We start from the raw sequence: 23,260 nt of genomic DNA on the forward strand, positions 1-23,260 counted from the left end.
GTAGTGTAACAATATCTGAGGTTCAGCATACTTACAGACTCAGCAATATATAATTTTCATATTTTTATTTTAACATTAATACAAAGAACTTTTCCAGAATTGGTAGTACATTTAGATCTTGCAGAAACATGTAGTAAGGAAAATATAAAGAACTGCTTTTCTTTGGAGTGATGAAGAGACTAAAGATATATAATCATTCTTATTAATAAAATGTTTATGTATATAGTCTCTTCACTCTGAAGAAAAATTTGTATGTCTTTAGTTTCATCTTCACATCTTCACTCCAAAGAAAATAAGCCCCTAATATTTTCCTGTTTTTCCTGATAGTAGGAAAAACAACAAAACCAACAAACACAGCATCCATGTGATCACTTGCAAAGGCTTGAAACAAATTTTCTAACATTTTTCAAGACAGAACTCAAAAAAGGACTAAAGATAGTAAAAGTGGATAAATTTTTGATAGCCTAGTTTCTGTCATGGTCCAGAAGTGACAGAGGCTGTGGTGAAATGTATGAGGGGGATTTGATGTGTGAACATTACTTATTTGTCTATGTTTTTTTTCAGGAATCTGCATGGATGAGATGGTAGGTGTCCATTCAGATAATTTTCAATAGTTAAACACAATCTGAAATTTGTATATTTTACTTGTTTGATTTGCAGGATGTGTGTGAGAAATTTCTGTATTTTCATCAATTTATGTATGTTTCTCTATGTTTCTTATGTTAAAAATATCAAAAGATACTATTAGTATTCATATGTATTGTGTTATTTGATAAATACCATTAGAACTTTAAAATATTAGCTGTATCCTAAAAGAAACCATGTTATTATGACATCATTATACAAAATGGAAGGTAGGAATGTGATTTAAAAGAATTGAATATTCCAAGTAAAAGAAGGAAATAATTGTTGACACAGACTCAAGAATGAGGATCTGTAAAAGAGGTTTCTTTGTTTGCTCAAGACAATCACTATTTACCCAGCTGGAGTGTATGCTCCCACTACGTTCTCCCATGCCCACAACTTTAAAACCATGAGAGGAGCAATTCTTCTTAAGGCACTTTACACAAGAGTATGCTCAGTTTAAATTTAGCATTAATATGCTGGAAATTACTTAAGAGAGTCAATTCATCTTGTGTCACAGTGTTCTTGCACTAGGTAGATAAAGGAAGCATAAGAGAGAAGAGGTAAGAATCCAGCTATCATTCTTTGACGATCCTGTACATCTAAAGAGACATGCAAATAGGAAAGAGAGGAAATAATTAAGGGATCTTAAAACTGAGAAATGAAGTCAGGGATAGGTGAGAGAAGAAAAGCGGAGTAATTCCTCTCATCTTCAAATATGTACAGTGATACAGGGAAAACTGAAGTACTGGGTTGTGTACATGCATGATTTCTTGTTTTGCTATTTCTCAAGATAGTTTAGAATTTTAGAAGAGTCTTGGGGCTACTTAAAGAAAGACAGAAAGGGCTTGGGGCCACTTGTCAACATACAATATCAACTTTTCTTATTGCCTATCATTGTAAATTTTATCTCATCATGACAGCATATTCTAGAACAGGATTTTTTGGCAACTTAGTGTCTGCAGAAGTAGTGAAAATGGACTAAAATAGTTGATTGCATTTCATGGATAGTCTGTGTGAGATTTATTTGACATAACTAGAAATTTGTGACAGTCACCTGGGTTCCCTCATAGCTCATTCACAGAAGGATTTCCAGCTTAAAATGACCTGTTTTAATCATATCCCATTCATCTGTGCCTGGAGGAAGGGACAAAGTCAAAGCAAGCAGTACTTCACTGTAGGTCAGGCTCTAGCTTGAAGACTTTGGACCCAGAGGATAAGACTCACATAGAGAAATTTACTAAGTGTGGCTGATTCTAAGGATTTCTCTGAAAGATTAAAGCTGCCAGCATTGCCTATAGTGCATTTAGTAAAAGGAGAATGAGACACTCTTGAGAAATCACCAACTCCTGTGCTGTAAACCCTGTAACATCACCTCTATGTGAAATAAGGTCTTTTAATACAATTGTTCCTGCACACTCACAGACCTGATGTGGTTAGCAACTTCTTTGAAACATAGATTTCAAAAATAATTTATGTAGACAAAGCACTGCCCATGATCCAGTTCTAAGATTATTCAGTTTTATAGTTTTCCTTTTTTTTTTTTAATTATGAGATTAAAGTAAATTAAGATAAATGTCATTCTTATGCTGCCAGGATTCATTTTTCTTTTTAACCAAGTCCTTATTCCAATGTCAGTGTTCTCAGAAAAGTTTCAGAGAATTCAATATCTTTTCAAAAATGTAGCTCCTTATGGCACCAGAAATGTCTCACACACACAAAAAATAAACTAATTTTTTCTAATTTTTGCAGTGAGAGAGTAACTGTTTTTCCAATGTCCTATTCTGTGACTCCTGTATTCTGTCAGTTTTCATTATATGTCTTTCAGAACACTAAACATTTGGACTTCTGTTTCCCATTTTCCCTGAAAATTGATTCTATCTGATTACAGTAAACATTTAATGCCAGAGACAAAATTTGTACTATTACGTTCCTGATATGGACTCCTAGATTCTCATCCCAACTGTCCAGATTGGGAGGAGTGTGTCATAGTACCTTGACATATATCTACCTGAGGAATCAGAAAGAGATGTAGCTGTGAGATACAAGAGGGAAAGGAAATTGATGATAAAAGCACTAATGTGCATTTGTTTGAGATTGTGCAGTCAGGACATGGCCAGAGAGGATGGCATGCGCTTGAAAGATTTTCCATAGATATTAGATCTATGGAAAGCTTAGATATTGTGTTCAAGGTCCAGGCTGCAGACATCTTGGCGCTTTAACTACTGGCACAGAAAAGATGCTGAGGTTTTTGCAGGGAAATAAAAGATTGTAGGATACTGTAGAACATTTTCTTAAGCCAATGTTGCCAGGAAATGTTTTGTTTCCGAGCAGAGGGAGAAGGTGGACCAGTGTGTATATGCTGATGCTCTCATATTAACATTCTAATAGATGTGTAACAGGATACGACAACAGTCTAGAGTAGCAAATTATTTACCTCTTAGAAGCAAATAATGCCTCTGGCTTCCTGTGGTTTACTGTCACAGGAGTTAGGAATTTAGAATCTAAACAAAAATTGTTAACATTTGACACTGGGTGAAATGCATTGTCTTGTGATCAGACAGTGCCTCTGGCCTTAGATTGTAAGACTCTATTTAAGTCACTGTCCTAGTTAGTTCAGTATGCTCTTTCCAATAATGATAAATTAATTACTTTTTCAAGAGGAATAGTTAACCAATGACAAATCTCACAAAATGTAAATTATTATAGGTATCAGGGGGAAAAAAATCCTTTTTCAGCTCCAGTAGAAAAGCATATTTTTTGTTTGTTCAAAAAAATGAGTTAATTTATTTCAGCAAATTATCTGATAATTTTTTTTTTTTCATACCCCTCTGTTGCAGATGGAGTAATGGACTTCATTCACAAGAGAGAAGAGACAATATAATTTATCGATAAAAAGCAGTGAGTTAACAAAATTTAATATTAATGAGACAAAAGTTTAACAAGATTAACAAGTTGATTATATACTTCATAGAGAGCAGGGTCAGATAAAGCTATTGGGGAATACTACCCATTGAGTCACGGTTCCAGAAGGATGCCCTTGCTTTTTAAACTCCATCTCAGAGAGGCATCTAGGTGTTGCTGGAACAAATCCTAGGCCCAAACCTGGTCAGTGGTTTATGTCTAAAGGATGAGATGTACACAATCAATCCTTTATATAACTTAATTAAGATTTCAAAGTTTAGCTTGCTATTAATCACTCACTGACAATCTCTTGTGGCAAGGAAACTTAGCCTTGAGGAGTAACATTGAGAGGCATCCCTACTCAGGGGGACATCCTTGTGTGCAGCTGTGCAGGAGAGCTCTACAGGCCCAGGCTGCCCATTATTAACAAAGTAATGATTGACTTATGTTTGCATGCCTACAAGAGGTCTGGGTCACTCTTTCCAGACAGCCACTGGAAAGGTTGTCATTGGTTCCCCAAAGTTCACAGTAAGATGGATGCTGTTATCACAGAGCACACTGGCAACATTGGCTTAAGACGTGATCTTTTAAAGAATCACATAGTGTTGTATTTCTTGTATGTTGCATCAAGACATGTTTATATTGTCTTTTATGTATATATTTTTGCTTACTTGTCCTCTACAGTATGTCATAGTACTTCATTACAAAGAAAACATTTAATATGTGACTCACATATTTGGGATTGTGAACACCAACAAAGATTAAGGATGGTTTAATGATATCTGCTCTCCACTTTTGTAGCCTCTCTCATCACTGGAACTCCAGGTGCTGTGTAGACTTGTTCATTCAGCCTGTGCAAGTGGTAAGTGTTATTAATGTTCACCTACCACTGAAATACAGTAAGTACTGAAGAACACACATGAGCATTACATAACAAATTGAAGCAGAAAGTCTAGAAGAATAGCACAACCAGTTGAAACCCAAGTAAATGTAGGTAGACAGAACCTATTTACCCAAGCTTGAATGAAGCCAAGACAGCAGGAACTAGTCTAATGTAGTGTACAATGGGATATCAAATTGCCTGATTCTCAGGTCTCTTGATATGTCACAAACTATGACATATCAAGTGGCACTGAACACATTACCCCCAAGGGATTGAGGGCAAATTTGTATCTTCTACCAAAATGCAAAGTCAACCAAAGGCCAAAGAGCATCATAATCTTATGGTTCTTACCTTGAGCAGTCCAGATTTTACTATTCTGTTCTTATTAATGTATCTCAGTAGCTTTGAGTCATCTATAAATATTATAGTATGTCAAGAAGTTCATTAAGCTCTTAAGAATGGAATTCATCAGATCTGATTTCAGCCATTTGAAGCTTAGTTACCTAGATTTAACTTTGTTCAATAGCATCATCTCTCTCCCTCTATCCCTCTCATTCCTCAATAAAGTTGAACACCTCACTAGATGCTTAAGCTTTAGATGGTTCACATCAGAAGAAAGGAATTGCCTGCTGAAGAACTGACCTCTCCAGAAGGCATTGAAATCAAAATATTAAAATATAAAAGAGAAAAAAACCCAAAAAAACCCACAAGAACCAAAACAAACAAACAAGCAAAAACAAGGGAAACAAATAATAAAAAGAAAAGGCAAGAAGTGTAGATTACCAAATATCTTCAAGTAATTTTTGTGAGCTGTAGAAAACAGAGTGTTTTGTGTTTTAACTATTTCATATAGGGAAATGAAAGAAGGGTAGATTTCCATGGTTAATCTTATTTAAAAGGATAGCTTTTTGTGGTCCTAATAATTTCATTTTTAATGCATCTTAATGAAAATAAATCATGATTAGTGTGTATGAGTCCTGGAGACCATAGTTTCAGGACCATGTTGCTTGGTATTTTATGTAAAAACATTAATCTATCTCAGTTCTGTGCTCACTGTATAGAAGTCCATATGAAAAGAAAAACAACAAAAAAGCATGGTTAAATCTAATGTTCATTATTGTAACACACAATATTTTTATGGGCAGACGTCAAAAAATAAATTATACCTGTTTGTTACCATTTGATAGTCATTCCTTGAAATATGATTCAAGAGCAGAATGAGAATACATGCACTGCTGACACTCAGAATCTATTTGCTAGAGAAGTTATCTTAGATTCCATAAGACGTGAAAGCATTTCAACATAAAATGCAAAGTGAAATACATGGGAAGAAGGACTCCCAGTTTTATATTTAAACCACACATTTTAAAAATATTAACTTTATTTTACTATACAGCAGCAAGATATTAAGCTTATTGATGGTTACCTGAAAATGCCATCTGGAAATGTATGGTGACTAAGATACTTATTTTGAAGACTCATATATCCTTGTTCTCTTCTTGTTTAGTTACCTGAATACTTCGTTTTGGCTGCCATGTCAAAACCAAAGTTTTGAGCTAGATGGACCTTGCCCATTTTATATTTATTCTGTACCATCCATATCTGAATCACTTCACATATTCAGTTCTGAAAAAATCTAGACAATAAATAGAACTATTTTTCTTGTGCAAGTAGCCACAAAGCAAGTGAACACAACTGCAGACATTTCATATACCTTTGAAATTATTATATCTGAAAACTAAAAATTCATAACTATGATATTGATAATATTAAAACAAGAGAGAAAACTCTAAAAAAATTTAAAACAACAAAGTTAATAACATCTGACGTTAAATAAAATTTAATTTTCACCAAAACCCTGTCTGTAATTCACAGAATATAAAAGTAATCTCATTAATTATGATATACCTGTTTGAAACCTTCACTTGCAATGTAACTCCTGCATTACAATGGAATGTGTTCTAAAAAAAATTCATTGAAGACTGATGTTTTTGTCCAAATCAGAAGTATTCTAGAAATACAGTTCTTCTTTCTCTGTGACCTTGAACAGTAAAGAAGTTCATGTTAGATAAATAGAGCAAGAATGGATAAACAATCTTTGCAACTATATAACAATAAATGAAGACTGACAGTTCAGTGTTATGATAAGAGTCTCTGGGGCACTTCTTTGTTTAGTTGTTTAATACAAAAAATCTGCATGATAAAGTCTGTGTGCATATGGACAGAATGTGTTCAGGAAGCTTCTACCTTAGAAAGAAATTCACATATTTAAGAACTAAAAGGGAAGATTTAACAAAAATTAATTTAATTATAAAATATATAAGGTGTAAAATAAAGAAGCATTGTAAACATGGAATTAATCGAAATACCACAAAATGTCATTTTCTGTAGTTAATCTGTTAGTTATAGAAAATATTTCCTATATTTTTATTTATTGTCAGAGAAGTGGGTCTGCAAAAAAAGATAGGCAAAAATGCTTAACCATTATGATGACATTTAGATTGCTCAGTAACAGTTTTGACATCTGAAGTTTCTTAATTTTTCTAATAGAATTTATTTAATGGGAGGCCAAATGTTCTCTATGTCATCTACAAACAGTGAAGATAGACAGTCCAGAGGATGCTGCAGCTCACTAAACAGTCCTTTTTAGCTTTCCACTGTTTATGGAAAAAGTCACCATGTTTCCAGTTTTGGGGCTTCAGTGAGGCACATAAAGTCAGTATAGTACATGTATAATTTTTTGTTAGCTTGCTTTTAAGTATAGGTGGCAGCACATTTTTGAAAGACAAGTTACTATTCTCTGATGTGTTAAAATACAAAAAAAAAAGCCTCAGAGAGATCAAAGATTCACAAAATGTGTATGGTTATAGTGTATGACAATTTCTAATGCACTTTGACCTTCTATATTTTTGCAGCTCTGTTCCTGGCACAGAGATATTGACTTTCCAGTAGGGACCGAGCTTCATGACAAGCATTTTAAAATGATAGGTTACTGGAGATTGGTGAACTACTTATTGCACTAGTACTGAGTTGTACAGTTTTCTTCTTAGGGTTTTTGTTTCTGTTTGATTTGGTGGGGCTTTTTGTAGTTGTTATTTTTGTTTGGTTGGTTGTTTTTTGGGGTTTTTGTTGGTGTTTGGTTGAGTTGGATTGGTTTTTTGTTTTGTTTTGTTTCATTTTATTTCAAATTTTTGTTCTATGATTTCTTGGAAATGTGGATATGGTTCATTAGCACTGCATGCAACAGGATTTGGAAAGAAGATATACATGACAGAGGCTGAAGACAGGAGGAGAAATAAAGGAGAGACATAACCAAGTCTATTATGGAAAAATTAAATCCAGTCATTACTGGGCAGATAAGTTGACAGGGATGGGAATCCCAAATAAAGAACCAAGCAACCTTGATACTGTCCCATTCTGATATGATATTTAACTACAGACCTTTTTTTTTTTTTTTTCCTACCATACCCACACCTCATTCAGGCTGAAGGACAGTGGCTCAGGAAACTGCAGCTATTTCATGATTTGTTTCATCCTCATTGTTCAGTGTGTGTCCCTAGGTGTTATTTACTGCATGCTATCAAAACCCCTCTTTGTATACAGAATTATTAATTTCCTCATAGACTCATTCCAACCTTCACTTCAGCTGATTCAGCCCTTAGCTATATTCAGTCCCTGCCCATTAACTAAAATGTACCTTCTGATTTACTCTTTTCCCAGCTCTCCCCCTCAAATCGTTCTTCCAGCCCCACTAAATAGCTCACAGAGAATGGAGATGCTGACTCCCAAGGCTGTAAATGAGTGAGCCTTTTTATTTTATTAATGCTCACTAATGGGTTTATTAATGCTCAGTAGGTATTTAATTTCATTGGTTTATGTTTCCTCTTAAGAGCACACACTCTGTCCTCCTGAGCTGTGCTGTATTTTGTATTGGCTAGCTACGGGAGAAATTCATTTGTCCTGTGCCATTACTGCCATCTGCCTTGTCAGGCCTTTCTTGAAAATGAAACAGTGTCTCAACAACTTTGCCCTTGGTTAAATAAATATACCATAACTGTATCTGTAATGTCGTTATCTGAGTCTGAAGGTCTTACAATTTATTATGGTGATGCAGCCTTTACACTGCAACTTGTTTTTATTGTATTCACCTTGCTGCAGAACAGCATCTGCACAGCACTTGTGGTGGTACTGGGAAAAGGCTTTTCAAGTTTACAGCTGCAAATGTATTCTAAGATTTCTTCCCTCCCACATAAACACCTCTTTAGTCCTTCTTTCTTTCATAATCTCTGTTCTTGGACTCTATTTTGCCAGTTTGAGTTGTTCCTGCTCACTGACTTTTAAGCAAAAAGCACTGAAAGATACCAAATGTGGTATGTGTAGTGACAACATAGATGTTATTTATAAAAAAGAGAAATTAGGGATGGAAGACTGTAACAGCCATGTAGTACCAGTATTACTTAGGAAAAGAGGAAACACATTCTCAACTGATATAATAATTTCAAGGAAATGAATCTTGAAAATTATTGATATTTTATCTGTATTGTCAGACTTAATAGTAGGATTCAAAGTCCTTGAGAAGAAACAGTAGAAGTAATAATGATAACACTGCATTTTATTTCCATGCAACATATGTTGACCTAGTGCTGTACAACACAGATATAGTGAGACTCCTTGACAGCAACATATTTCTAATTCTGTGCATGAACTATTTTAATCACAGTCTTGCCTCTGCAATACAACAAAACTAATTGACAAAAAATACCACTTGAACAAAATGAAGGTGGCACTGTACATCCTTTGGAAAATTTGTGTCTAGGTAAACACCAGAGTCTGAAAATGAGGGAGACCAGAGTTATGCACATGGTAACTCAAGCGTAGCTGTTGTCTTTGGGCAAAGTCACAATACACATACAACACTCAGTCATTCAGCTCTTGCAGATGATGTGAACACTAGGGGTTTAAGTCACATTTACTTGCTAAGAGTCCTTACACCATCATTTTGCTAGGCTGAATTTGTGTTGAGGTAAAAAACATTGTATACTATGCAGGAGGGGCATATGCATTCTGGCATATGCATTTAAACACTGAATTTTCTTTATGAAAACAAAAAAACCCACAAAAACAAACAACAGATTAAATTGATAATACTTCTAGTGAATTTTATGAGTTATTTAGATTTCTTTGCAAGGTTCTTTGATTAGTAAAACGAAACAGACTTGTAACTTTATACTGAAACATTAATTCCTTATCACAACCTCTTGATAATACTCAGAATTAATTAGTAGAAATATTATACTTCTATATAATCTATAAAAGTGAAAAACAAGAAACCACAAACAGAAGAAAAGTCATTGGAATGGGGTCATAAATAGTTCTTAGAAATCTTTTTATGGGCTTGGAAAATACTATGTCCATATATGGCTATGACTCAACAGTGAACTGTACAGCTTCTTGAACAAGAGAAATCATCTTAGATCTGTACTAAATACACCTTCAGCTAATGTTTTCAGGTTCGAACATTTAAACTATTTTTTTTAAATAAAATCATGTGCTGAAGAATATGTCTGTTTTTTCTCAGTCTTCCCATTTTTCTAATTTAATAAAATTGTGTAACTTGTTCTAGGCATTTTTTCATCCTTTATTGTTTTTCAGAAAGAGATTTTCCTTGCCTTCCGTCTTCCACTGATATTTATATTTCTGAATATGCAATTAACATTATGGCTATCTTTTCTTCTTTACTTCATCTATTTGCCCTATAGAATTTTTTTTTTATTTAGGTATGTTTTGTAATCAGCTGCAGCTCTCTTTACCATTTTTTTGCTCCAATATCTCATGTCAAATTGAACATATATATGCTTTGCAAACTTAAAATACTCACTCTATTTTACATAATTTTTTATTTCAATTCTCTTTATCATTACTGGATGCTTTGTCATACTGTCTGTATTGAGTTTCTTTTGGACAATGATACCCACTTTTTTCCCCAAAGTATATTCTATACCTTTATGTTTTAATAAAATTGCTCTGTCCAAAGTATTTTTTCGTTTAGTGATTGCTTTCTAATTTCAAGTACCTCACATTTTTCTTTCTTAGCTGGCTGCCTTCAACCTTGTTAAATTTCTCTTATTGAAATATAGCCCTTTTTTGTTTCCATTACTGCGTTAGCTCCTGTTTCTTCCACTGTTTAACTGTTCTTTATACTTCTTCAGCAAATCTTTTTCTTTCTCTCTATCCATTAAAGAATTATCTCCATTTTACCCCATGAAAATGTCATCCAAATTCCTGCATGCATTTATGCTTCAAGACAAATTTAACATTTAAACAGAGATGGTATTTTCTCTCTCTCTACTCCTATCAGTTTGATGTTTTCTGAGTATCTGCTGATGTACTCTCTCTTCTGATGCTCAGGTTGTTGACAGTGAGAGTAAGCAGAATCTGGTCCAATATTAATGCATAAAGAATGCTCAGGTACTGAAATGAGACTGTTCACCCTCCCCAGATTCTCCTTGTTGCCACTCCTGTGGATGACAGTGTGATATTTTCACTTTTGAAGACATCAGGATACATTTTTTTTTAAAAGTCAAGAAAGAGTAGTGTTGTAATGATGTCAGCAAAGTCCTTCAAAACCCATCAGATGAATATCAGGGCAAAATATGCCATTTAGATGACCAATTGATTTAAAATTCCATGATTTGTGTTGGCATTGTTTTATTACTAGTTCTTTGCATTCAACCCACAGAGCTTTATATTTACCCACAGTAATTTTATATTTTTGTTTCTTATAATGTGACAGTTTTTTATTTATTTAAGTTTTACAATTAAAAGCTAACTAAGCAACTAAATATTTTTGTCTGCTACTGTTGCACTTTGATTCTAAGCAAGAACATGTTTTATGTTCTAGGTTAAACAAGGTAACTTGAGTTTCACATAGCTGCCCCTGTGTTTTTCTATATTCACTGTTTTGCTTTTCTACTGTGTGGTTAATGCAGTCATTACCTGCTATAATGTTTTTTTTATTTATCTTGTTACTAGTTGTGGTGAAATGCAAAAATGTATAAGACATCATATATTAGCCTGCATTGTTTGCCCTAACTTAATCTAGAGTTCTATCAATTCACATACCTGTGGGTTGGGTGTTGATTATTTTGCTAGACTCTTTATAATAGAATATTAAAAAAAAAATAGATTATGGTATTTTCTCTTATGTAAGCAGGTTAAATAGTACATAAGACTAGGAAAATACTGACTTACTTAATGCTGAAAATTTTGGGAATCAGGATAGCTAGAGAAATTTTGCATAACAAAATCTTGAAAAATTAGTCAGGACAAACCAGGAAAACAAATCTGAATTTTGATTCCATATGGAATTTCCATATATTTGTGTAACAAGAAAAAGTATAGAAATATATGTTTATTTAAATCTGGTGGTGTGTTTCCCAACATACTAGCATAAACTAGTCAGAAATCTGTTTATCATAGAGAAAGTAACTTTAAAACATCTGTTAGAGTCACAGGTGCCCAGACTAGAGCTGTGATAAGTAGTTATATTTTATAAATGGATTTATAAATTATCAATATTATATGCATTTCTGCCTACCATAATGCAAAATTTAAAGTGTGCATAAAATTACTTTATTTAACATATTTGGTTCAAATTAGTAAAGTCATGGCACAAAGTTTCTGAATGTAAAAAATAGAGTAAAACTAGGAAATAAAAATAATTAATTACTGAAGAAGTAGATGTGATTATCTGCTTGCCTTCATAACTCTAAATAAAGTGAGTATAGTTGACATAAAGACTTTTATAAGAAACGAAGATATTCTCACTTCTTTAGTTAACATATTTAATGACAATGAAAACCTTTAGGAAAAAATATTTCTTCATATATTTTTTTCCAAATAAAATCTTGGTTTAATTACTTAAATTAAAATTATTTGCAGAATTTCTAGTTCCTGCAAAGTCAATTTTTAGAAGTTAGTATTTCAGCAGGTTTCTCTTAGATTCCTGTTCTTTGATTGCTTATATAAAATAGGTTTGTGAGTCTCTTAGCTAAAGCTCAAAATTATCTTGCTAAGTGAATATACTTTTTTCTTATCCATTCAAGCTGAAAAAATATAGAAATTACCTCACTACACTATTATAGTGATCCACTATCCTGCCATTTGTCTACCAAAAATACAGGAAGGTTCATAAACCTAAGCACATAATGTGAAACTATCTTAATCACAGGAAATATTTTTAATAGTACCTCTTTTCTCCTCCGGGCCAAACAAAGGTAATTTCAATGATCTTTACAGCATTCCCTTATGAAGATCTTTGTCTCTAACTCTAGCCCTTGCCACTTAGTTAGATTTCATAATTTTATGTTCAAGGGACGATTTAAAAAATCCCAACCTGTCCTGTTTAAATGCACAAGCCTTTCGGACATCCAGAAAAGGAGGCTGGATGACTTTTTGCTATAATTTGAGACTTGTATCCTACTTGTATCCCACTGCAAGCTACTGACTTGCTGAAATCAGACTTTCCATAGAAGCCTTCCTTAACATTTAGTCAGAAATTATCAATTCCTAGCTTATCTTTCTAGGTAGAATACAGAAAACACTTTCTCCAAGGAAAGTTTTCTTCACCAGGAATTTTACACGTTAAGGCTCACTCTTTTATTACATTTTAAAATCACAGAAATTTAACTACTAGTGAGAGTGAAAAAAATTGTAAAAGGGATAAAACTCACCAGATTATCACTCTTTGCAAAATATGCAAATAAAACATTGTAATGAATAAAAACATTGTAATGGAATTATGTAGGTGGTGGTGTTTGGTTGGTTGATTTGAAACCACATGAGGAAACTGAACATACACAAACTCAAGAGACACAAGAAGATGCATCTCAGGGTCCTGAGGTGATTGGCTAATGCAGTTGTCCAGCCATATTCCATCATATTTGAAAAGTTGCAGCAGTCAGGCAGACTCCCATGACTGAGAAAAGAGAAATATCATTACCATATTTAAATGGGTAAAAAGGTTACTAACAACCAGTAAGCATTATATTTGTGCCCAGAGGATCATGGAAGAGATCCTCCTATAAGATATCTCAAAACATATGGAAGATGGGGAGCCAATTAGAAAGAGGTAACCAAGGGCCTGTTTATCTATATGTTTACCTATCTATTATATTTATCTATCACCAATCATGCCTGATTATCTACTGTCCTTCTATGGCAGAGAGATGAAGCCTTATGGAGGTTCTATATGTACTTGAACTATATATACTTAGACTTCTATAAGATACTGTTTCCCTCAATGTTTTTGTCACTGTATTGGAGATATGTAGGTTACAAATTGATTCAGAGCAGTCCTGGACAGAAGGACTTGGGGACACTGGTGAATGAAAAATTGGACCTTAGCTGGCAATGTGAGCTTTCAGCCCAGAAGGCAAATTGTATCCTGGGACGGATAAAAAGGAAAGCAGATTGAAGGACCTGGTTTTCCCTCTCTGTTTCACTCTGGTGAGACCTCACCTGGAGTTCTGCATCCAGGTGTGGGACCCAGCAGAGGAATGACATGGACCTGTTAGACTGTGTGCAGAGAAGGACCATGAACATGGTAAGAGGAGAGGTACAGCTCTCCTACAAGGACAGGCTCAGAGAGTTTGAGATTCTTCAGCCTGGAGAAGGCACTGGAAAGATGTTATTGTGGCCTTTCAGTATTTAAAGAGGCTCATAAGAAAGGTGAAGAGAGACTTTTTTACCAAGGCCTGTAGATGTCACAGGGGCAGTGGTTTCAACTGAAAGAGATTATGTTTTGATTATATTGGACAATGATATAGATAGATAATCTCTAAAGGTCATCAGGAAGCGCAGTAGCAGACTGAGTGAGATGATCTTCCCTCTCTAGTCAGCCTTAGTGGGATCACATCTGGAGTGCTGTGTTCAGTTCTCAGCTCAGCAGTACAAGAAAGACAAGGAGTACTGGACATGGTCTTGCAGAGGGGTACAAAGGTGATGACGGGTCTGGAGCACCTCTCTTATGAAGAGAGACTGAGGGAGCTGGGCCTGTTTAGTGTGGTAAAGAGAAGGCTGTGAGGGGCTGTCATCAATACATATAAATATTTCAAAGGTGAGTGGTGTCAAACTCTTTTCAGCATTGCCCAGTGACAGAAGGAGAAGTAATGACCATAAACTAAAACACAGGAAGTTTCACTTCGGCATGAGAAAGAACTTCACAGTGATGATACCAGAGCACTGGAACAGGCTGTTGTGAAGTCTTCCACACTGGAGACATTTAAAACCCACCTGGATGTCTTCTTTTGTCACTTGCTCTAGGTGACCCTTCCTTGGCAGAGGGTTGGAGTGGATAGTCTCCAGACCTCCCTCCAAACCCTCAATATTTTATAATTCTGTGATTCTGTGTCCTTTCCAACCAAGACATTTTTTGATTCCAGAATTCTGTATTCAAGAAACATAACAAAACCAGTATAAAGTACCACATTTCAGCATTAGCTCAATGGTTCTGTAACAGCTACTATAAATTCAATGGATTCACTGCATTCATACAGTTACTGGCTATAACTCTTTTTTTTCCTGTCATAATAAAGGTTTCATTTTCCCCAGGTGAGCATTAGAGAGATTTTTCTCTGACCCTTTTATACTTTGATCTTGGCAAAGGTCTCACAGAAGGCTGCCCTCAGCTTTTAAGGGCTTGGGCTATGACTGAAATGTTTAAGGAAGACAATTTTTCATTAAAAGAATGTGCTGTTATGGCACAGTGAAAAAAAAAAAAGTGTTATCTAAGTTAGCACACTTTGAAAAATATGGTTCTAAAATACACATCTTTCTGTATTCATCAGCTGCAGAGTAAAACCAGGGAAATTTCAGGAGAATAAAGTGGAATAGGATAGACAGGGAAAAAATCAAGGAAAATGTATGGGTATAGCAAAATTACTTATATACAGCATCCAAGAGAAGAAAAATACACATAATAAAAATTGGGGAATTTTCATTTATTTAACTCAGCTAGGAAAAATTCTGGAAAGTTACTGAAATATTTTCTAATAACATAACTTAAAAAGACTTGCTTAGAAAGCCTACATAGTTACCTTATTTTTTCCAAGATTGTGGAACTCCTTTGTCTGAATGAAAAGTTTTAAAACTCAGTCTACTTTCTTCCTTTTATAAAATGACTTTAATTATTAGTGTAAAGAAAATAGCATGAGGACTTAATAAAATTTTGCCACACAGTCCTAGGGCCACCTATTCATAATGGTCGTCTTTTCTGGATTAGCATTGTCTCCAGCCACCTGTCTTCTGCTTTTGCCAGATTTAGCAAACATTCGTGACAGATGCTGCAGAAATAAGCATCTGCTTAATTTTCCAGCTCTCTCTTGCTGTTCTCTCAACCAAAACAATGGAGTATAATGAGGAAAGTTGATTTTGTATGCCTCTTACATGTACATGCTTACTAACATAAAATCCAAAGGAAAATATTGATGAGCAGGTTGCAGGACTTGATTTAATCTTTATCACCTTTGCTGTTAATCAGTTTCTTTGCCTCTTCTCAGTTTTTATGAAGTGATTTTAATGTTTATAGTAGTCTCAGTGAGAAAATGTCAAGATAGGAGAACTGAACATTTCAAGATAAAACTGTAAATACACTTAAATTACATAAAGTGCTATTTAAAATGGTTGTTAAAACACTGAATATACAATTAGGTTTCCACTGCCCTAAGTACTGAAAGAGATCTGATTTTTTTTTAAATACAGACATTCTGATAGTGTTGCAAGAGTGCATAACATATAAAGGTATTTTATTGTTATGTCATGCAGTTCTTCTCTGAGTGGAATTATCATGAGGGACAGTAGTAAAATCTAAAACAATATAATTATAATTATAAGCTGGTAAATCAAAAAAATCAAAAGATCAAAAGAAAAAAAATCAAAATAAAGCAATCTCACCCCAACAAGTGTTTCCAGATGGACCATAAGATATATCTGCGATTACTAAATCAATATACTAAGCTCCACTTATTCCTATTGGATATTCTTCCAGTAGTTCACTAGAGCTTCTAAACTAAGAAATATTTAGAAAAATGGTAAAACCCAAACCTTTCAGGCTAAACCAGGTCTTTGGATTGATGGAGTCAGCAGCAAAGCCTAAGATACTGTGTGCATTAACCTGATGGTCACTTCTTAGGGAAACCTACCAATACCTCAGTTGGATTAAGTTCCACTAGCAGATAAAGTTTTATTATTTTCAGTGTTCCAGGATATCCAGTCTGGCCTTTATCTGCCACTCCAGAAAGTAACGGGCCTTGAGTCATTGTTAGTAACCTGTTATGGAAGTCTCAGGTAGTCTAACATTCTAACACATCCGAAAAGAAACAGGACGTCTAAGTTTGAGGAATTGCATCACTTCCAGAGAGACAATGTTTCCCTTTTGATATTGTCAGGAGATGTGCTTACTGCCTGTAGAATCTAACAGAAAAAAACACTCTGTAACACTTCTGTTATTAATAGAAAAAGATTGTCATTCCCAAGGAAACTTAAAACATTTTTATTATAATAACAGTGCATATTATAATTATATTTAATGGGTTATAGTTATAGAATATCAATATAATCTAAAAGGCATTATGCACCCTAAACAGGCTTTCAGTACCATTATACAATGGATATCATTATATTTTCTGCCACTAATTGTTCAAAAAGATTAATATTTTCCTGTTTGTTTCCTGTGATGACAGTATGAGCAAATTGCAACTCTTAGCATTTTTTAATTGAGAAATAGTTACTATTTCCTGAATTAGGTATTTATGCCCTTTTCACCTTTGGAAATTTTAACACATCATGAGAGTTGTACTTCTGAGCACCCAGAGTAAGACCATGTGTTGGTTAACTTGGCAGAAATTCCTGGAAATATATTCAGGATTTTAGAGCAGTACATTTTCTAAGTTGCATTAGGCTCAGCACTCAGCCAACACCTCCCAATTATCTCTCCTGGATGGTGCTCTACCTTCAAATGAACTCCATCAACCACTAGTAAAAAAGCAGTAGAAAGTTAAGGCATCAATTATCCATCACTACAAAGTGCTTAAATGCAACTTTAATGTCTAGATAGATAATTTAGAACTGAAATTTAAAGCACAGTATGCCCATTTTAAGAAAAATGTACTATTTATTGGTAAGAAAAGGAACTACAGAAGATATTAAATGGTCAGAGATTGAGATTAGAAATAAAAGACATATCTAGTAGATAACACATTTCTGCAGGTGGAAGTGCCTTTTCCAAGGCAAATGTTCTGCAAGAAACAAAGTCTAAAATTCCAATATATGGGCATATATGTGACTACATATCACAAGGCTCTAGCAATAGTAAAGTATTGAAGAAGTCAGATTATTCACATGCTCAAATTCATTAGCTCTTCTGAGTACTCAGCACAAAGAATTTTGTGAAAAATCCTTATAACAAGAGAAGAGCTAATGTGAAAGTTCTTCAGCCTCAGGGAAGCTGCAGTCTTACACCCCCTGCCCTTCTGCATTGCTGTTATAAGTACGAAAGCCATGAGCAATCTCTAACTGAACATTTCCCCATCCTCAGTGCACAAGGCAATGATGGGCACTGATTGTAAGGTTTCATGCCTTCAGAAGAAGACCTGAAAGACTACACTACCCCTTTGTTCCACTCCTTATCCTCTGTTAACAGTAAAATAGCAATTTTCTTTTTGATGTGTCAAATAATTTAGTCTCGAGATTGAATATCTTGTGCTTTTTGTTTTTTTTTTTTTTTGGGAAATAGCCTGAGAGCAAAGTGACACAGAAGATACCTATACTAAGGAAAAGCAGTAAAAAAGAGAAAAAAAGTAAATTTAGTATCTCCACCTGAAAATAGTTGCTTATGTGTAAAGGAATGGAAAATACAAATTCTCTTTTAATGAACTTTTGTTAAAAGCAACCACTTTTGATTGAACTCTGATTTTTTTATCATGAATATATTAATCATAATGGAATGCACAGGGCAGTGCAATGAAAAAATAAATTTTTTTCTGTCCAGGTAGACATCAGTAGATCATCACTTTACATTTACTTCCTTTTCTTCTGCTGCACAGAATTTGCTTTTGGAAAGTGATCTTCTGCATTGCTCAGATAGTAATCCTTTTTGTATTTTCAGAAGTACTGTTTGTAGCAAACACATTTCTCTCTCTCTCAGGATTTTTCATAGATGAACACAGAGAGAAAGAAAGAGAAAATAATTTCTATTTCTGCTCCTTGTTTCTCACACATGGAATGTGTTTGGAGAATTGTTTACCTGGGGTGATTTCTTGATTGGATTCTGGTGAGGATTGTTTGAGCCTGATGGCCAATCCAATCCACCTCTGTCTGGACTCTTGCAAACAGGGTCGGTCACGAGTTGTGAGTTAGATATGGTAGTTAGAACAAGTAGTATGTAGTTTTAGTATCTTCCTTTATATAGTATATTAATGTATTATAGCATAGTTATAATAAAGAAATTATTCAGCCTACTGAACTGGAGCTGGACATCATCATTTCTTTCCACTGGGTTTGCCTGCATTTACAATAACTCTTGTCATTGTCACAATCTAAAAACTTCAGAAAAAATATTTGTGAACTCCTCTGAATAGGTTTTGCTTGTGATTTAATTTTAGCTAATAAAATATTTACTTAATATCTACACAGCACATCTCTGTTACTGGAAAGGAACTATTAGATTACATACAGAAGATACTCCTGGGCTCATTTTACCAATTCATCTGCATTAACTGTGCAATAAGAAGTTGTCTCTTCAGAGATGGTTTTGTAATTTAGTATTCAGATTGCTGAGAAAAATATTTCTTGTCAGTCTCAGAAATGCACTAATTTTTTTTTTTTTCATAATGCCCAGAAAATCAGAGTACTGCAACACCAGCTCATGAAAATGCTGGGTAAAAGACTGAAACTTTAAGAAATTAACTGAACATGGTTTGACTTCTATCCCTTTAATTGCACATTTACAATATTTTAGCACACCCTCATGCTTTATCCTTTCTCAAGAGGATAAGACTCCAGGCACCAAGAAATATACTCCACTTTCAAACCTCTTTTACTTAGTAGGCTTTAATATGAACAGACAAAACTGGTGCATTCAAAAAGACTTAGCAAAGCAAAATATGATTAAGCTTCATCAATGTAACAATAATATATTTTACATATGAATTCTTGCACTATATTGTTAAATCCTTGCAGGTAGTTTCTATTTAGTGAACTTGCTACTTACAAGAGATTTAGCAGAAAACTGTAAAAGAATCCCTCACAATAAGATACTTACAGTCATTTGAAAGACATTTTTTGCAAGATTTCGGAAAAGAAGTATGCACTTATTTTTATATGATAGAATGGAAATTGCATTGAGTATAGAACAGGGGCAGGCCAGTATTTTTAACTAGAAACTCACACCATGTAATAGCAAAATTCTTATTCTATCTATCTAATTTATCCATCTATCATTCATCTATCTATCTATCTATCTATCTATGATTTTAATTCTAGTTCTAATTTTATTTTGGGAATTCCTAAAGAAAATGACTTGTGGTGTGAAATATAGTATCTTACATGATTTATAAGAATTTCATAGCGTTATGTTTTTATGTGTATGTTAGAATAAATTCTAGATATTTTTTTAAAATTTCTTCTAAAAAAGTATACTCTAAAGAAGATTTTACCTAGAACATTTCAGAAGATTGCTGTTTGACCAGAAATGTAGCTGTATTTCCAGTGCCAACCAAGTGCTTCTAGTTTAGCTTTAATTTATTCAATGTAAATGACTTTGATCAGAATTGAAGTAACAATGAAAACAGAAATCTGGATTCATGATTTCTAACGTCAGAGGAAAAGGTACATTCCTTAATATGACATTGAAGTTAGGTTCTACTGTTAGGAAAATGTACATTCCTTAATATGACATTGAAGTTAGGTTCTACTGTTAGCTGACCAATAAGTTGCACTGACAACTTAGTTTGTCACATTCAATTTTTTATCTTGCTACATTGGTGGTCACTATTTCAGGTATTTTGGCTAGTACTATACCATTGTATTTGATATCACAGGGATTTTTATGCAAATCAAAAGAAATTTTCCAGGAATTGACAAAAAAACCCATAAAAATATAATAATTCAAATCCAAACACATTCATTTTCTGAATATATAAATTAGAAATAAATTACCTCATAAACCCCAAAAATTTAGAAAAACAATATAGAAGAACAAAAACTAGGTGGTTTTGTTTGTTTGTTTATTTGTTTAAAGTGGTAAATATCATTAAGTCAGTGAAGTCTTTGTGGACAAAGTTGTAGGAAAAATTAAGATAAAAATAATGGAATACCACATTTAGAAGCATAAGACCAAAGAACTGATTTTTATAAATGGTTCTTTATCTCTTTTCCCACAGAAGAGGTTACTAGGAAATGCATTTATGTACCAAGAAGTAAAGTACACTTTTAAGCATACAATCTCTCTTTCTTTTCAAAAACGGTGGAACTAAGAGCTGAAAGCAGCAAAAATGTCCATCATTTTTGCAGGGGAAATAGGAAACTAATTTCATACTAGGAACTACATGTTTAAATTGCCAAAACTTTATGTCGCTAGTTTTAATTTACTCACAGTCTTAGGAAAACTTGAGCTTCCTCTTTGAGTCAAGTTGTCCATTTCTCCAAAGAGATTAACAAATTTGGGAGCAGTTAGTTCAAACATTGACAAATCAGACAAATTAAAATCAGACAGTATCTATATTTATTTGGATTGACTCCTGCTGTTACGTAAGCCTTCATGGGGTCCCTGGCTAGCTCTGGACCCCGGCTTTGCCAAAAGGAACAAGTTAATAGATGTGAAGCACTCTTCTCAAGATGAATGTCCCACAGCTTTATTGTGGAACACCTCCAGGAAGTAAAGGGGTATCCCAAAGGAAAAAGAGATCGAGGGTCTTGTAGCAAGGGATTTAAACACAAGGGGTGGGGGGCAGAGGAAAGGGACCATAGCCAATGGGATACAACTGATGGGAGGGGCAAGGGGAGGACCTGACCTGAGGTAAGTCTACCACCACAGGACCTTGGAGAAGGAGGGGTGTGTGGAACAAACCATGTGATGAAAACAAATCACTTATATATAAAAATATAAATATAAAAACTGCTCAGTGCAAAATTCCAATCACCCAGTGCAAAATAATTACTAAATAAACTACTCAGTGTAACACAACAGACTCCCTGCTATCTGCGTGAGACAAATATGCAATACAACACCTTTTCCAACAAACATATATCAATGCCGTATTTGTGTAAAGAAAGATGTAATCAGGAGATTACCCATTAATAGCATATAAAAGTTTGGAAAATAGTGACCAGATTGAAATCCAGAAATCCAGACGGATTCTCATAATAAGTGTTTAAAATAAGGCAATGAACCCAAGCATTAACATGCAGGCAGTTCAATGTGTGTACTGGGCCACTGTTTGCTCTTATTTGCTTACTCAGTATAACAGCTGCCAAACTCAGAGCCACAGCAGACAAACTGCTTCACCTGGCATCACAGCTCACCTTTCAAGCTCTGCTTAAAATAAGCCATTTTCAAACACCAACATTTTACTAAATGGTGATGCTTTGACAGTCCTTCCAACATAATTGATGGCAAACTAGCAATACCCAAACTCACTGAACTGTCTCTGCTGCTTTGACAAGAATACCAACACAGAGTTACATCTTGGTGTGTTATGGGAGTTCAGACAAGGCATCTTGCTCAGTACCCTGCACTGCAGGATTATGCCAGAGTCCTACCTGTCTTCTCTATGAAACAGAGGACTTGACAGCAGGAAATGAGTTGTTCTATCAGAATGAAGTGAACCATGCCCAAAATAGAATATGCATTCAATCCACCTGTTCCTGAATGAAATTCAGTTATCTTTTTTTTTTTTTATTTGATGTCTGTCTTCCAACAATTTGTGAAACCTTTCAGATGTATTGCCAGAGCATGAGAGATTGGCCTACATTGGAAACAATAGAACTATTCAAATCGAGAGTGATTCCCAGTTTCTTGGACAAATAGAAGTGCGCTGCTCATCAGGCTATGATTTGCTACTTTCTTTCCAATTCCACACTTGGCTTTTCCTAAAATAAAGTTCCCACCAATATCAGTTTCTTTTCTTTCTAGCAAAAGGAGACAATACCAAATTCCCTTCAGTCACTTACAGAGAAATAATATGTGGACATAAAACCTGTCCTGGTATATTTCATAAAACTTTCTTACAAGAAAATTTTAGTTTTGTTTCTCTTTGTGCTAATAATTTTGATTATATTCTATGTGCTATTATATTCACTGTACTGTTCCATTAGAATTTGTGTGCTTTGTATAGAAAGACAGTAACTTTTCTGTCTTTTAGACATGGGAAAAGTGAGACACAGAAGAGAATTGCTTGACCAATGTTATTCAGCTTATTCACCTCCTTTCTGCCAGTACAGGCAGAAACCAATGCAGTGTTGTACTTCTTATCATAATGAAAGCACTTGCTTAAGAAAACAGCTTAACCTCCTGTAATCCCATAGTGAAACAGTTAGTAAGAAAAGGAAAAAAAAAGCAAAATATCAAATTTTTGAGTCCTCTTAAATATAGCAGATTTGAAAGGGTTCAGTTGATAATACATAACTATGAATCAAAGTTCTCACAGGAAACAAGCTTTGTTTTTTCACTTACTATGACAGCATTCCAATTAAAAAACATAACAGTTAAATTAACAGAGGCAAAGAAATTATAATAGCCATTAAAATATTTGTTCCTTAAATTATAATAACATTTATGCAGTCTTATCTTCA

This window comes from Lonchura striata, chromosome 2 (assembly GCF_046129695.1).
Source record: "Lonchura striata isolate bLonStr1 chromosome 2, bLonStr1.mat, whole genome shotgun sequence".
Lineage (NCBI taxonomy): Eukaryota > Metazoa > Chordata > Aves > Passeriformes > Estrildidae > Lonchura > Lonchura striata.